At 34.6% G+C, this 16861-nt stretch overlaps 1 protein-coding gene across 2 annotated transcripts in view; it reads left to right on the top strand.

The window, feature by feature from the left end:
• The window catches only part of LOC133328321 (protein ultraspiracle), a 163650-nt gene that overhangs the window by 84677 nt on the left and 62112 nt on the right, over nucleotides 1-16861 (top strand). The window lies entirely within an intron of this gene.

The following is a 16861-nucleotide window of genomic DNA, read 5'->3' as shown; positions in this document are numbered from 1 at the left end:
TGATGAATAATTTATCATCAAGAAGTTATATTAAATGCAGAAGGTATTCTGCCGGTCGAACATTGCGGGCGGTAACAGCCACCTTTGAACAAATTGAGAAGGAGTCTGCCAAAGTGAGACAGGCAGTAAATGGCGAGAAGATCAAGCTTATGGTATCTACGCGCAAAACGGCCATTAGACTCGAACCAACTATGGAACTTGAAAAATACAGATTTGAATTTATTTACCTCGGTTTTTAAATTCGGAGAAGAATCGTGTTGACCAACAGACGCTACAATGGTCTGGTAAGTGATTTAGGAACAAGGTAACCTCTCTATAGGCCAAACACATACTCTACCAGACGCTGATACTACCCGTGCTGTTGTGTGGATCTGAAGAATGGGTACTTGCGGAAGCAGATGCGGCAGCTCTTAGAGTGTTTGAGAGAAAACTTCTCCGAAAGATCGACGATAAATATCGCGTTGAATGAACCACTACGATCGAGCTGTAGTCGCTGCAGGGTCATGTAGTGAAAATGGATGAGGATGCCCCAGACCAAAAGTATATAAAAGCGAGACAACTGATGGTTCACGCAGAAGAGAAAGTCCACGAATTCGATGGAAAAATCCAGTGGAAGACCATCTTTCAAAACATGGGGTTTCAAATTGAAAAAGCTACACTCAGGGCCGACGCGCCTTGAAATCTTTTTACGCTCGGCTTGTGGAACAAAGGTTCTGTCTCGAGTCAGCGAAGTAAATAAGAATGTATTTTGTCTATAGAAGATATTCTATCAAGGATTCTTGTTTATATGTATGAGACCCATAAATGGTCTTCTATCTATACAAAATCTATTAAAGATCTTGTGTATAGAAAAAATTCTTGTAATGATAAGCTATGGTCAAGTTTTAAAAACTAAATTTGGTATAATTTTTCACAACTTTCGGCGTGTATTATCACGACAAGAGAGCATCGATGAACTTAAATGAAGCAACAGAACTAACTTTAGTTCATTAAATACAAGACGAAGGTCGTTCAAACACGGCCTTTGGTTAAGCGGTTCATTAGACACATTAGACTATCTAGAGGCAAATTGATACATTTCTCTCCGTCGGATAAATAAAAAGACTACACATTGGCAACAAAAAAGGTGGTTAAAATTTCTGTTAACATATTTTCCACTTAGCAAACCTATTGGACGTCGTTCGACACTCATCTGCTACAAAGAAACCACATTTACGAGGGCAGTTCGGAAACTTCTAGGCCTAGCACACAAAGCGCGGTATAAACAGAAAAAAGTTAAGTGTTTAGGAAACTTTTTATGAACACATGTTAAATTTTGTTTCGATCTGGCAACTCCTTCATATATAGAAACCGGTGTTCACAAAAAGACGCATCCGCAATTTTTTTACAATCAAAGCACGCATTTCTAATTTTTCCATTGTAAACAAATTGCGGAATGCATCTTTTGTGAACTCATGTTTCTATATGAAGGAGTTGCAAGATCGAAACAAAATTAAACACGTGTTCATAACAGAGATGGAAGTTTGCAAAACACTGCACTTTTTTCTGTTTATATCGCGCTTTTTGTGCTAGGCTAAGAACTGTCCTCGTATGTGTATTTTTCAATACACCCTCTTGCCCGATTAGAGGTCAGCAGCTCCTCTGCCGCATCTTTTCCGAATGTATTTCCGGAGTAAAAATTTATGTTTTGGAATATTAGTGATGCTCGGCAAATATTTGTGGATTCTACAGCGACTAGAAGAAAGTCTTCGGTCAATTTCAACCGCGAAATATCAGCTGATCATCATCGAAAATTATAGACGACGTCTTAACCAGAACCTCATGACAAATTTTTTAGCCATCAGTGGTAAATTTCCGCTCTCTAGTGTGGTAATGGTAATAATAAAGAATAGCAGAATACGTAGACGCTTGTAAGTACTTAAGTATAACTCCCTCATCCGAGTACATACATCTACATAATTGGTATCAATTTAAAGGCCAACCACCCCTATTGAATAAATATCTACGCCATAGAATACAAATTTCGTAATTTTTCACACAAAAATCTCGGTCCATTTCACCCGCTAAGTATTGACTGATCTTCAAGTAATCTGTCTTGCTTATTCTATGTTCACACCTATTACTCTGTGTAACATTTCGTGATGATCGGATCATAATTGTGGTCATTTCGTGATAATTGGATCATAATTGTGGTCTCTAGAGCGACCAGAAAAACAGATCATCATCAGAAGAATATTACCCGATCTTCTTTGGCAAAAACTCATCCTACATGCAAAATTTCGTGGCGATTGGTCTATAACTTTGGCCTGTATCGTGTTTACAAATTATAATGGAGATACGGACGAACACACATGTCTAGACCGACATAGCTAATCGAGATATGACGATCGGTATACTAAAAGGTAGGTATAGGACCTATATTTCGCCTCTTTACTAACACTGGAGACCACAAAAAGCTATGGCGTTTAGGGAACCACATTAAAAGAACATTTTCTAAGAAAATATTATTTTTTCATTTGTCTGTTTCATTTTTTGCTTAGCAACAAATTACATATAGTTTGCGTTTGGTATGATTATAACAAGTTCGATATAACAGAAATAAAATAGAAGTTGAAACTGGAAGTTGGGGACGAATAAAGAGTTTGTGTTAAGAGTAAATATTTGTATAAACAGTATCTTAAATTTTTGAGACCAGGAAAAGTGCTAGCTATTAATAAAAGTTCGTTATAAACGCATTCGCATGTATATGGCTCTAACATGTTTAGAGTTATCAAGAATGAATTTGGTAGTTAATTGTTTCAATAATTTCCAATTATTCTGTACGTATATAGCTATCGTATAAACTAGGATAAATACAATGAGTTAAGATTTTCCTTGTATTCCAACTCAAATTGAAATTTTGTTAATTTTTGTGCGATGTCATACCAGAGACAGGCATGTACTCCTTCAAATACCGTTTGAATTTTTTGGAATCGGACGTTCCGCTGATCGAAAATCATGCCCGCTGTCAAAAAGAATGACTTTTCGTCCATTAAAAAAAAACAACAAATTTATGTCAATTCATTTTCTTATCCTTTAAGCCTTCAAGTGCTTATATACAAAGCTACAATTCTTCCATGTAATGCACGTCCATTTGCCAGTAGCTTAAAATTCATAAAATCGAGAATGGGAGTGTCCCCTTAATTATGAAAATTATAAGAAAATTTAAAACATCAGATTTACTTATTTATTGACAACCGTCGGATTATTGACCATCAACTAATTATTAACATCCACTTGGACAACACTTTGTCAATTTGTCACTAAAACGGTTATTGACCCATGTCTTAATTTTGTTTATCTCTCACTCTCTCTTCTTACAAACAGTGGTGACACTTAACACATTTTCCGTGAAATACAAATATGAAAATCTTTATTCGGAAGATCATTGGTCCCATTGCATTTTGTGCTGTTCATTCAGAATCGCAGATTGTGGAATTTCATGATTTATGTTCGAAATAATAGATATCGGACATTTTATTGTTTTTTCCTCTGTTTTTTTTTTCTTTTTTACATATATACAACTGTTGCGGAATATGTGTGCATGTGTATATGTAGCAGCACATAGTACGTGTGTATATTTGTATAAATGATTGATACTCATTCACTTACTAAATTAAATTTAAAAAATAAAAAAAACGGCAAGTTTGTTTATAAATATGTTTGTGTGTCCGTATGTGCGATGAATCGACACAAAAAAATTGGGAAATTCTTTCAAATTGAATTTGATGCGTGTTTTTTTGTTTTCTCATCGATATTACTTGACCGATCGATCGATTGTTCTTTCGTTCGTCACTCTGCGTCGACGGCTGCTGGACGGACGTTCGAATTGTTGCTACACGTTAGATGATGCATCGTCTTCTTTTTTTGTTCCGACACATCTATGTGTACGAAAACTATATTACCACTGTGACGAATACGGTTTGTGACTCTTTCTTTTTCATACCGAATGCCACTGTCACCACGACAAAATATTTCGCGCCACACTTTTCCGACTGCGAATTAAGGGCTTTTTTGCTGCAATTTCAAAGGGATTAACGACAGTGAAAACTTTGCTTCCGTTTTTGTTGTTATTGTGGTTGTTGGGATATTATGTAAGTCCAAACATAAGTATACCGAATTAAGCGCGGCGGCGGTGATGGCGTTACGATCGGAAAATTGTACTTTTGTATATTAACGCTCGAAACATCTGAATTATACTAAAAAGTGAAAAAGTTTCGAAAAGAACAAAAACAACGAAAACAGATGAAGTCTCAATGGGAGCAATGAGGCAAGAGTGAGAAATTCCTCCTCATTTTCCCACCGCCTTCCATCCGCCCACCACTCTCCCCCCCAAACACCCAACTGAGCAGAAGAGGCCAAGCGATTGAATACAATAACAACAATTGACTTCATCGGGTAATTTTGAATTGGATTTGTTTACATTTTCGATATTGTTTTTGGTGGTACTATGGCCGATACTGTTGTTGGTGTTTGTTATTGTTTTATTTCGAAAAAAAAATGAAAAAAGAAGAAGAAACAGAAACAAAAAACGTAGAAATCACTAGGGAATCGTGCTAAACGTGCGATTAGAATATTTTCGAGTTGGGCCAAAATACGTGAAACTAAACACTTGACTAGCAACACTTACAACAAAATATGTGCATGTTTGTGTGTGTTTTCAGTTTTAAGAAGGATTGAAGACAATATTGGCCTAATTTACGCACGATTATTAAAATCGCTTTCAATGTTCCGAAGTCGATTGTCCAACAAATAAAACATTATATGGACTGTATATTTAAGGTGACAATTTCAATCGAACTTATACCAAGTTCGATAAATTATATTATTGTGGACAGTAGGCTTATTCAAAAGAGCAAATCTATATATATAAAAGAGCTTAGTGTTAAGTGAGTGAGTGAGTGACTGACTGACAGATCATCGCCCAGACGAAACGGCTAAAGCTAGAAGCTTGAAATTTTGAGTGTGGGTTGGTGTTGGTGTGTAGGCGTGAGATAAGGCTGGGTTTTTGGAAATTCGAACTAGAAGGGTACGAAAAGTACTAAAATGTACCAAATATGGTACCCTTTGTATTATGCGAACGGGAAGAGCTAGAATTCTGAAATTTGGAATGTGGGTCACTGATGTAAAGTTAGGAAGATGTACAAAAGCGTTTTTGGAAATTCGTACTAGAACGGTACGAAAAGTACTAAAAAGTACTAAATGTGATACCATTTGTATTTGGCGAGCCGGTAGAGCTAGAACTCTGAAATTTGGATTGGTGGTCGCTGAGTGTAGGATAGATGTACCAACGGGTTTTTGGAAATTCGAAATAGAAGGGTACGAAAAGTACTAAAATGTACTTAATTTTGTACAATTTCGTAGCATGTGAATTGATAGAGCTAAAAACTTGAAATTTGGAATGCGACTTAGGGATGAGATGTAGAGTCTATTTAAGGAGATGGTTTTGAAAGCGTGTACTCATGTGTACGAAAAGTACTATATGATACTATATTTGGTACAAATTTAATTTGGAGATACAAATCGAGCTGGAATCCTGAAATTAACATTAGGAGTTGGACATCTGAGTGTAGGATTGGGAATGTACGTAGTTTTGGAATTTTTTAACCCAGTTTCAGTAATTTATATTCATGGGTACTAAATGGTACTAAATTTGGAACAATTTGAATTTTATGCGAACCAATAGAGCTAGAATAATGAAATTTGGAGTCAGGATAACTGTTGGGGTGTAAGATCGAGATATGTAGGAAGTTTTAAAATTTTTTACTAATGTGTACTAAATTTGGTACAATTTGAATTGTGGGTGAACCGATAGAGTTGGAATCATAAATCTTGGATTTAGGATCAGTCTGGGGGTGAATGTTTGGGTTAAGTGGGACGTTTTGGAAATTCGTACTACTGTGTACTAAATTTGGTACAATTTGAATTGTGAGTGAACCGAAAGAGTTGTAATCCTGAAACTTGGATTTAGCATCTCTGTTTAGGGTAAGTATGAAGTTTTCGAAATTCGTACTACTGTGTACTAAATATCGTACAATTTGAACTGTAGGTGAACCGATAGTGTTGGAATCCAGAAACTTGGATTTAGGATCACTGTGAGGGTGTAGGATTGGGGTCTGTAGGAAGTTTTGGAAATTCGTACTACAGTGTACTAAATTTGGTACAAATTGAATTGTGGATGAACCGATAGAGTTGGAATCCTGAAACTTGGATTTAGGATCACTGTGGGGGTGTAGAATTGGGGTATGTAGGAAGTTTTGGAAATTGGTACTACTATGTACTAAATTTGGTACAATTTGAATTGAGGGTGAACCGATAGAGTTGGAATCCTTAAACTTGGATATAGGATCACTGTGGGGGTGTAGGATTGGGGTCTGTAGGAAGTTTTGGAAATTCATAGTACTGTGTACTAAATTTGGTACAATTAGAATTGGGGGTGAACCGATAGAGTTGGAATCCTGAAACTTGGATTTAGGATCACTGTGAGGGTTTAGGATTGGGGTCTGTAGGAAGTTTTGGAAATTCGTACTACAGTGTACTAAATTTGGTACAAATTGAATTGGGGATAAACCGATGGAGTTGGAATCCTGAAACTTGGATTTAGGATCACTGTGGGGGTGTAGGATTGGGGTATGTAGGAAGTTTTGGAAATTGGTACTACTATGTACTTAATTTGGTACAATTTGAATTGAGGGCGAACCGATAGAGTTGGAATCCTAAAACTTGGATTTAGGATCATTGTGGGGGTGTAGGATTGGGGTATGTAGGATGTTTTGGAAATTGGTACTACTGTGTACTAAATGTGGTACAATTTTAATTGTGGGCGAACAGATAGAGTTGGAATCCTGAAACTTGGTGTTAGGATCACTGTGGTGGTGTAGGATTGGGGTAAGTAGGAGGTTTTGCAAATTCGTACTACTGTGTACTAAATTTGGTACAATTTGAATTGTGAGTGAACCGATAGAGTTGTAATCCTGAAACTTGGATTTAGGGTCACTGTGGGGTTGTAGGGTTAGGGTAAGTTGGAGGTTTTGGAAATTCATACTACTGTGTGCTAAATTTGGTACAATTTGGATTGTGAGTGAACCGATAGCGTTGGAATTCTGAAACTTGGAATTAGGATCTCTGTGAAGTGTAGGTTTGGGTTAAGTAGGAAGTTTTGGAAATTCATACTACAGTGTACAGTCATTACGGGGGTGTAGGATCGGGGTATGCAGGAAGTTTTGTTGGAAGTAGAAGGGTACGAAAAGTACTAAAATGTACCAAATATGGTACCCTTTTTATTAGCGAACGGGAAGAGCTAGAATTCTGAAATTTGGAATGTTGGTCACTGATGGAAAGTTAGAATGATGTGCAAAGGGTTTGTGGAAATTCGACCTATAAGTGTACTAAAGGTACTAAACTTTATTGAATTTACTTCCTGTTGTATATATATTGAACATATATAGCATGAATCTTGACATATGAAATGGAATACTGGTTGGGAAGTAGTGTTGATGTACGGAAATAAGTACATAAGTACGTGTATAAAAAGTGTAAAATGGTACTAAATTTCGTACTATTTATACGTAATTAAAATGACTGTTGGAATGTAGGACTGAGGTAGATTATGAAATTCGCACTTATTGGTACGAAAGGTATATATTATACTAAATTTAGTACAATTTGGATGTTGCTTGAAAGGATAGAACTGAAAACCTGAAATTTGGAATTAAGATTTCTGTTGAAGATTGAGCTATAGAGACATCTGTGGAAACTCGTATTTATGTGTACGAAAAGTAATAAACGGCACTAGATGGATTTGGGTGAACGGAGAGAGCTGGAAACCCATAATTTGGACTAATGGTTGATGTTTGAATGTAGAATTGAGATATGGAAGCATAGTACCTATGTGTACTAAATAGTACTATATTTCGTACAACTTGATTATGTGTGAACGGATAGAGCTGGACTCCCGAATTTGACATAGTTTGACATAGAAGATTGACATAGTTTAGGAAATTGTTAATTATAGAAACAAAAAGTACTAAATGGGTCCGGAAATCTTACAAATGTGTGAACGGATAGGGCTGTATTCTAAAATTTTGAATTAATATTACAGTTTGAGTGCAGAATTGAGATATGTCGGTAATTTTTTAAAATTCGTCATTATGTGTACTAAATGGTAAAAAAATTGGTACAATTTTGATTCGAGTTAACGGATAGAGATAGTAAACGTAAATTTGTAATTAAAATTACAAGATTAAGGAAGTATTGGAATTTCGTACTTATGGATACGAGAAGACCTAATTGGTACTAAATATGGTACAATTCGTTTTGTGTGAGCGGGAATCCTAATATTTGGACTTAAAAATAATTTGGAACAATTTGGACTTTGGTGGAAGTAAGATTAGGATTGATGGATTGATGTAGTTTTAGAAATTCTTACCTATGAGTATGAGAATTACTAAATGGTACTAAATTTGAAACAATTTGGATTTGGTTGAATCTTGAGATTTGGAACTTAGATTACTGTTGAAGTGTAGTATTGAGCTATGGAGACAACTTTGGAAACTCGAATTTATGTGTACCAATAGTATAGAATAGAAAATTCACTAAACATGGATAACGGAGAGAGCTGGAAACCTAAAATTTAGAATGTTGGTCATTGACAGAGAGTTAGAAAGAAGGGTTTTTGGTACCAAATTTAGTGGAGGTGACGGTGTTCGAAAAGTTCTAAATGGAATTACATGTGGAACCTGTACGTTTTTGCTAAAGTGTGGATTTCGGAAAATAGTGCTTATGTGTATGAAGAGTAATTAATGGTAATAAACTTGATATTAAATGTAGGAATAGAGGTGGAATTCAGAACTATAGTACAACTAATTATACGGTATTCACCATTTCCATATGAAATATTTTTTTATTCCCTTTCCGCATACGAAGTAGCGGGTACTTTGCTAGTATAATATAAAGTGGCAGAAATGAAAAATCAAAAGACCAGTAAATGAGAGCGAGGTGAGGGGCAATTTTGACAGTGGTGGATCTGAGATTGTGCACGAATTCTTACTGGGAACCTAAACTCAATACAGATTTTTAATATTAATCAGCTGATATTAAAACATCACCAGTGTAAATTATTGAAAACTAAAGAGGATGCAAAAATAAAAAATGAAAACAAAATATTATACATGATAACATGTTCGCCTACAAGATATTCTGGCTTCTTTGGAAAAATCTAATTTAGAGGTTATCTCCAGTAGTACTACTTAGGTATGACCTTGTTGAAGTCATCGATGTCATTTCTTTAACTGAAATCCCAAAATGAAGATTTATTATCACCAAAAATTCCCTATATATAAGTTAGCTTTGTTCCAGAACCTACAAGAATCTTAATCAAAATTATCTTCGATTTTCCCTTTGCAAATTTAAACAAGTTTTACCAGTTTTTGAGTATAATTTTCGAAGTACAGTAAAATCTCGCTAATCCGTATAATTAATTGCAGACCCCGATCCGTATAACCAATTTTTCTGGTTTGCCGAGGGGTTTTAAATTGGTTTAATATCTTATTAATTTAGTGATCATATAAATAGTTTTCACGTTTTTGTTTTTGCAAAATAGTCAGGCTTTATTTTTTAGCAAATAAAGTTGTTCATGTCTTTGGGCATTTTTTTTTACAATGTTCAAAAGGGATCTAAAATTTAGTTATTCAAGTGCATTGCAGCATATTTGTTCTAAAAAATATATAGAGATGTATACTGCAATTTGATTTCCTCCTAAAAACATATCCCATGTTCATTGATTGTATCGAAATTTCAATCCCCTGATCCCCAAACCAAAAAACTAATCCCCATTTTCAAACAAAAATATCTGCATTAAAAAAGGGATTAAACTGGATTACTTATAAATTATTATACCCTACACAACTATGTTGTCAGGGTATTATAGCTTTGTGCAGCCCTAAGTGTTTGTAACGCCGCGAAATATTGGTCCTAGATCCACCGTTAAGTATACCGATCATCATATCTCGACTAGGTGCGTGTCCGTCCGTCTTTCCATTATAATTTGTAAACGATACAGGCCACAGTTATGGACCAATCTTCACGAAATTTTGCATGTAGGATGGGTTCTGGCCAATGAAGACCCCTATTGTTTTTTTTTTTTTTTTTTGTAAAGATCGGTTAATATTTAGGGGGTGAAATGGACCAAATATTTAATTTTTTTCGTTTTTCTGGTCGCTCCAGAGGCCGCAATTATTGCCCGAACAATTATTACCCGAACATGGAGAAAGGGATTGGGCCACTGAATAAGCATGCTTGTTTTGATAAGGATTGGTCAATATTAAGCGGGTCAAATGGACCCTGACTTTTGTGTGAAAAAATACACAATTTGTATTGTATGGCGTATATTTACTCCTGAAGGATATATAGTGGTGGTCACGAAATTAAAACATTTACTGTGGTAAACATTTTTTGAATAGCCCTCGATTCTTTTGAATTATTATTGAACTTTTTTTTTAATTCAGAACGCTTCGATATACTGCTCTTAAGAGATTTAGTGTGAAAATAGAAAGTTATTGCATGCAATTTTTCCATAAGCAACGGTTTTTATGAAAATACATGGACTTTGAAGTGGCCAAATAACACTGTGCTACAAAATAACAAAATTTTTTTTTCAGGGGTTCTAATGTACCAATTCTGGTTAATTGGTGTCCCTGGATCACGAAAATACCTTTGGTTTTTCTGGGTCACTTCGAAAATTAATTTTATAACGGTAAATATAGAGAAAAACGTGGTTTCATGGATTTTCCATTTGAAACTTGAATAACTTATTTACTTCATAATGGATTTATATTATTCTTTTTTTTTCGAAGAGTACAATTTTTCTTTTTAAACAAGATATATATTTGGTAAATCGGTTGAGGATTGGCTTAGTTACAGCGACTGAAATGTGAAAAATACGCATAAAATGACAAAATTTACTTTTCTTCGGACTGTACGATGAAATTATGATATCAAGCCATATAAGTTTTATTATATTACGGGGAAGAAAATTAAATTAGCTTTCGAAAATGATAAAAATCAAAAAAATCGGTTAAAAAATGGATGACTTATACACATTTTTGTATTGATTCTATGCATATTCTCTAAAGGAAATATGGGTCTGTATCGTTTCCTGTTACAAACCGTTATGTTTGTAACAGGCAAAAGGAAACGAGATAGACCCATAGTTCCTTTAGAGAATATGCATAGAATCAATACAAAAATATGTATAAGTCATCCATTTTTTAACCGATTTTTATCATTTTCGAAAGCTAATTAAATTTCTTCCCCGTAATATAATAAAACATATATGGCATGATATCATAATTTCATCGTACAGTCCGAAGAAAAATAAATTTTGTCATTTTTGCGTATTTTTTCACATTTCAACCGCTGTAACTCAGCCAATACTCAACCGATTTACCAAATATATATCTTGTTTGAAAGAAAAAATTGTACTCTTCGAATGAAAAGAAGAATGACATAAATCCGTTATAAAGTAAATAAGTTATTCAAGTTTCAAATGGAAAATCCATGAAACCACGTTTTTCTCTATATCTGCCGTTATAAAATTAATTTTCGAAGTGACCCAGAAAAACCAAAGGTATTTTCGAGGTCCAGGGACTCCAACTAAACAGAATTGGTACATTAGAACCCCTGAAAATTTTTCGTGTCGCACAGTGTAATTAAAACATTGTGTGATTTTTTACTTTACTGAATATTTTTGAAAATATTTTTAAAAAAGCTATTTTGAGAATTATTTATTTTCTATAATAAGGGTGATTTTCTGAATGTTAGGTGTACGTACAAATATTTGGCAATTTTGATCGATTTTACAGATTTTTTCAAAAAATGTTATCTGTAAATAATTCTATCGGTGCTTAGTTTACATAATTTAACTAAATTAAAGAGCTTTTTTAAAAATATTTTCAAAAATATTCAGTAAAGTAAAAAATCACACAATGTTTTAATTATGTGGCCACTTCAAAGTCGATGTATTTTCATAAAAACCGTTATTTATGGAAAAATTGCATGCGATAATTTTCTATTGTCACACTAAATCTCTTACGTGCAGTATATTGAAGTGTTCTGAATTAAAAAATGTCTCAAAATACTTCAAAAGAATCGAGGGCTGATCAAAAAATGTTTACCACAGTTAATGTTTTAATTACGTGACCACCACTCTATACCCGAGAAGTTGATAGTGTATCGAAGAGGAGTGGTTGACTTTTAAATTGATACCAATTACATTGTCGTATGTACTAGGATGTGGGAGTTACACTTAAATATTTACAGGTGCTTACGTATTAATATATTATTTAGTAACCCATTACCACACTAGAGGGCGGAAATATAGCGCTGATCGCTTTGAAATTTTCCATGAGATTTCCGTTATGGTCAAGGACAACGCCTATAATTTTCTGTGATGATCAGATAATAATTTTGGGATGAAGTGGACCGAAAGCTTATTTTTTTTGTTTCGAGTCGATCTATAGGCCACAATTGAAAGCCCAACATCACAACATAACCCACGGTAAAGAGAATCTGGACAAGTACAGCCTCGTCTACTGAATATTAGAAATATTTGTTGACATCTAGTCGGCCAAGAGGGTGCAAATATCGCGAAATATTGCCCAAGCTCAGAATATACATCCACTGAAAGTTAGAAAGAATATACAACCACTGAAAGTTAGTGGAAGTTGTGTAGGGTATCATATGGTCGGCCCCGTCCGACTATACTGCTCCGCTCATTGGTTATTACATTATTTATGCGATGGATACAGTTCCAGTAACGACACATTCGTTTTTAGGTATTTTGAACACGCTTCCCAACCGAATTGATAATAGCAATAATTTGGATTAGGCGACAAATCTTCTTACCAAAATATCAATATTGCTTTGTTCGAAGTTAATTTTCGATAATTTCAATTATTTTGGGTACGTTATCCAAGAGAATTGGATTTTGGACTTGGATTGGGTAGAATATGGGTCCACATCTTGTTACAGCCTTACATAATTAGACTCCCCTACAATTACTGTATTTTAAAAAATATTTTCAACAAAATTACTAAATTCCACTTCCAAAGTTTATAAATATCGGGCCATAATGATATTTATAATATAACAGTATAGGTCCACTAAAAGTACCAAAATTGGAAACTCGTATGTACAGCTGTGTTCATTAAAATAGTAGTGTATTTGAGTTGTAAGTACTCAACTGTAAAATTTGTTAGAAACCCTTAATTTTTTCTAATTAAATTGCGCAAATATATAGTTTTAATTGCTATGTTCATAAAAATAGTAGAGTAACCTAAAACGGAAATAAAATAAAAGAATTTGATAAAACTGTTTGATACACATATAGCTTTGGGTTATTTAATATTTATTTGTGAATAGTTGGCGTGGACCACACACATTTTCTATCGGATTATGATCCCGTGACTGCATAGAACGTGGTATTACGTCAATCCTTTCGGATACAAATAAGTCCTTTACGAGTTTGCTGGTATGTTTAGAATCATTATCCTGTTGAAATGTCCGTTTTATAAGAATTTCCTAACTTGCAGCATAATGTTTTTCAGGATATTAACATACACTGTTCTATCCATTATATCATTAATCATATGGATTGGATCTACGTCATAATATGAAAAACAGGCCCAAACCATTGTACTCAACTCTGCATGCTACAGTTTTGGCTGTGTATAGAGATTGGTATTCTGTGTTCGGGAGAATTCGAAGATACTGTCTGGAGCCTGTTCCGCCATAAAATACAATTTTTGTTTCATCTGTCCATAATATGTTACGCCACTTTTCTAGTGGCCAGCCTATTTTGCAAAACTCAAATTAGCGTTGTTATGCTTCCTTGTCAAAGGGCCACCTTTCGAGGACTTCTGGCAATTAAATTATTTTCAATCAATATCTGGCTTACAGACATATCACTTATTTGTAGACCTAAATTATTTTTTATCATTTCATAGGCCGCTGAATGGTTCATCCTACTGTACCATACTAGGCACTTATCCTCCAAATTTTAAAAGATGGTCACGCAAACCAAGGTCAATTTTGAACAAAGGTCAATTTTAATACTAGCAAAAAATATAAAATCTAGTATTGGCCAGTCTTTCTGTGGAAGGCTTGTCCAAGACCATTTATCCTCCTCCATTTGAAAGATTCCCTACTTCAACACACATAGAGTCTACTTTTGATGGTCCTAGACCTGGCGCATTGTCCCACGGATATCACAGCTTTTTATCGGATCAATTAGTTTCCTTTCTCCTAAATGTCTTTAAGAACTTCGATTTCCCATGGCCATCCAAAAGTAGTTTTTCATATGAGAAAAAATTACTCTTTCTGAGTCACTGTTGATTTCAGTCATAGTCATATCATTAAATATAGACCTCTCTCATGACATCTAGGCGTACATCAGATCACCCCAACTAGGAAGTGTGTTGATTGAATTATAGTCCCCTGTCTTTCTGTTCTTATACAATGTAGTTAATTGTATATCTTCTTTGAATATGCACAAAGCCATAGAAGCCGTAAAGACTCGACAAAATGCATTTTGACCAAATAGTTTATGGAAAAATATCCAGGGGGAATCAGGCATAACAGTGGCCTGTTAAGAATAAAACCGCCAATACGCGATAATGTGTGTATAAAATGTAAATAAAATCAGAGGTCTGCACTCAAAATATATATTTTCATTTTATAAGCTTGAGATATAGCACTAAATACGTTTAATATTGTTCTCGTTATGATATCGTAACAACAGAGGAAAAGCTATCTGTTGGAAATTGTTTACGTATCAATTGTCGTATCTTTATACTTTTATGCCTTTGATATGCAGGCTTTTCTGTTCGTACGATTCCCGGTTTACCAGATCCAATTCTTGGTATCTCCTCCTGGCCATCGAAACTTGGATTCCCGTCGTTGCTTCCACATTCTAGTTTCTTTTTTGCCCTTGGTTCGAATTGACTTTTTTAGTACAAACATGCCATCAATTTTTAAGGACTTCAATATAATTTTATTGTACTTCGTTGTAATCACAACATTTGACTTGGTAAATGTGGCTTTCAGTCCTTTATTAACTGTCCTACTAAGGATTCTAAAATTTCCCTGCAACTCTGCCAACAGCTTTTACATAATTATCCCCTGCCAAAACAATTCGATCTTCATGTTTCTTTAACTTACTGAACAATCTTCTGTCGTTACACATGTGTGCAGTCGTCCCACTATCCAAATACAAAATGTTAGCAAATTTTCAAATGGAATCGGTATTATTCAGTAGCGAATCATAACTTCCCAACTTGTTATTTTTTACCGCTTCATCTCTCTTAGCCGTATTCCAATCGACAACAATAAGTTTTTCTAATTGCCCAAAATGCGTTTTATTAACCCCAACCCGAATTTATCGTTTGTCACTTATATTTGACTGTTTGTGATCGTATATTACAATTTTTTATTAAATATTTATTAAAACTGCCCCTTGACAATCAAGAATACTTACAAATTGCGAAAAAAAGTATAAACTATGATACCTAAAATAACGGTATTTTTAAATTCGTCAGAGTTCCATATATTTTGTACAAGCTAATATCGACTAATTTATTTTTTCAATAAATTTTACAGCAAAATACCAAAAGTTTCAACTTCAAATAAAGTGATTATTACATATTTCCACATAGCCAATTTCAGTTGCAAATGTTTTGTCCAATACTGCAGGTCTAAATACAAACCAGAATGAAACATAAATGTTGCAGTAGATTATATTCCTGATAACTCTAAGGCAAAGAAATTCCATTGAACGTTAATTTTGTCGAAGTTTAAAAATTTTCTGTGCCTTTGGTTGATAATCCGCTCAATGACAACTTTTCGCCAATTCGCAATAAAATCTTTTATAATAAATGATTATAATTATTAATTTTGTTAAATCCAAATTTTTGCTTGTTGCCGAACACTGTGATCATTTTACAAAAATATACCAACATTTTCATTCACAATTTTTACGTTCGTTTTTTTCTTCGTATCTCATTTATGTTGAAGAGATACTAGCCCCCCTCAGCCAACCAGCCAATGGTTTACAACTGGCAAAGAGAATCGGATTGGAAGAGCGAACGAACGAACGAAATAACAATTAAATGAAACAAACGACTTGTTGTTGGTAGCAAAGAGGAGATATTTCCAGGCATGCTGCTGTTGTTGAGTTGCTGGCCGTCTGCCTGTCCGGCTAAACAAAACGTCCAGAGAAACAGACAAATACGTAATTATCTGTTTGGTTCTGTTATCTCTCATGTGGGCTCTCATTTAATGATTTGATTTGGGGCCCCGCAATACTACCACCACACAAGTGAGTGCGTGCGTGTGTGTGTGAATTGTCTGTATGATGTTTGTTTAATTTCGATTATTCGATTGAGATAAATATAAATGATTGGAGGGAGAGGGTTGGAGAAATGCATGCCGGGACTGATAGGAGGGCGTCAAAAGGCTAGGCTCGTCTGAAACGACTTGTTGCAGGGGTTATAAGGGTTTCAACATTCCTCACGAGTGTAAATTTTAATGTGTTTAATTAAAATGAAGAGTATATCCGAATCTAACAAAAGTGGTTGTTGAATGAGTGACTGACCGAAAGAACGAACGAACGACCGGCTAGTCATATCACAATTGATTGCCAGAGCCTGTCAGCCAGCCAGTGATGACAAACAATAACTACAGATCAGTGGTTGATATTATTATTGTTGTTGTTGTTCTGAGACTAAGTAAACTAAAACGGACCACAAACATTCACAACGTTTTATGA

This window comes from Musca vetustissima, unplaced genomic scaffold (assembly GCF_032173495.1).
Source record: "Musca vetustissima isolate MV318-11 ecotype Yass unplaced genomic scaffold, APGP_CSIRO_Mvet_v1 utg4332, whole genome shotgun sequence".
NCBI lineage: Eukaryota > Metazoa > Arthropoda > Insecta > Diptera > Muscidae > Musca > Musca vetustissima.
This window is presented reverse-complemented; position numbering and strand designations above follow the sequence as displayed.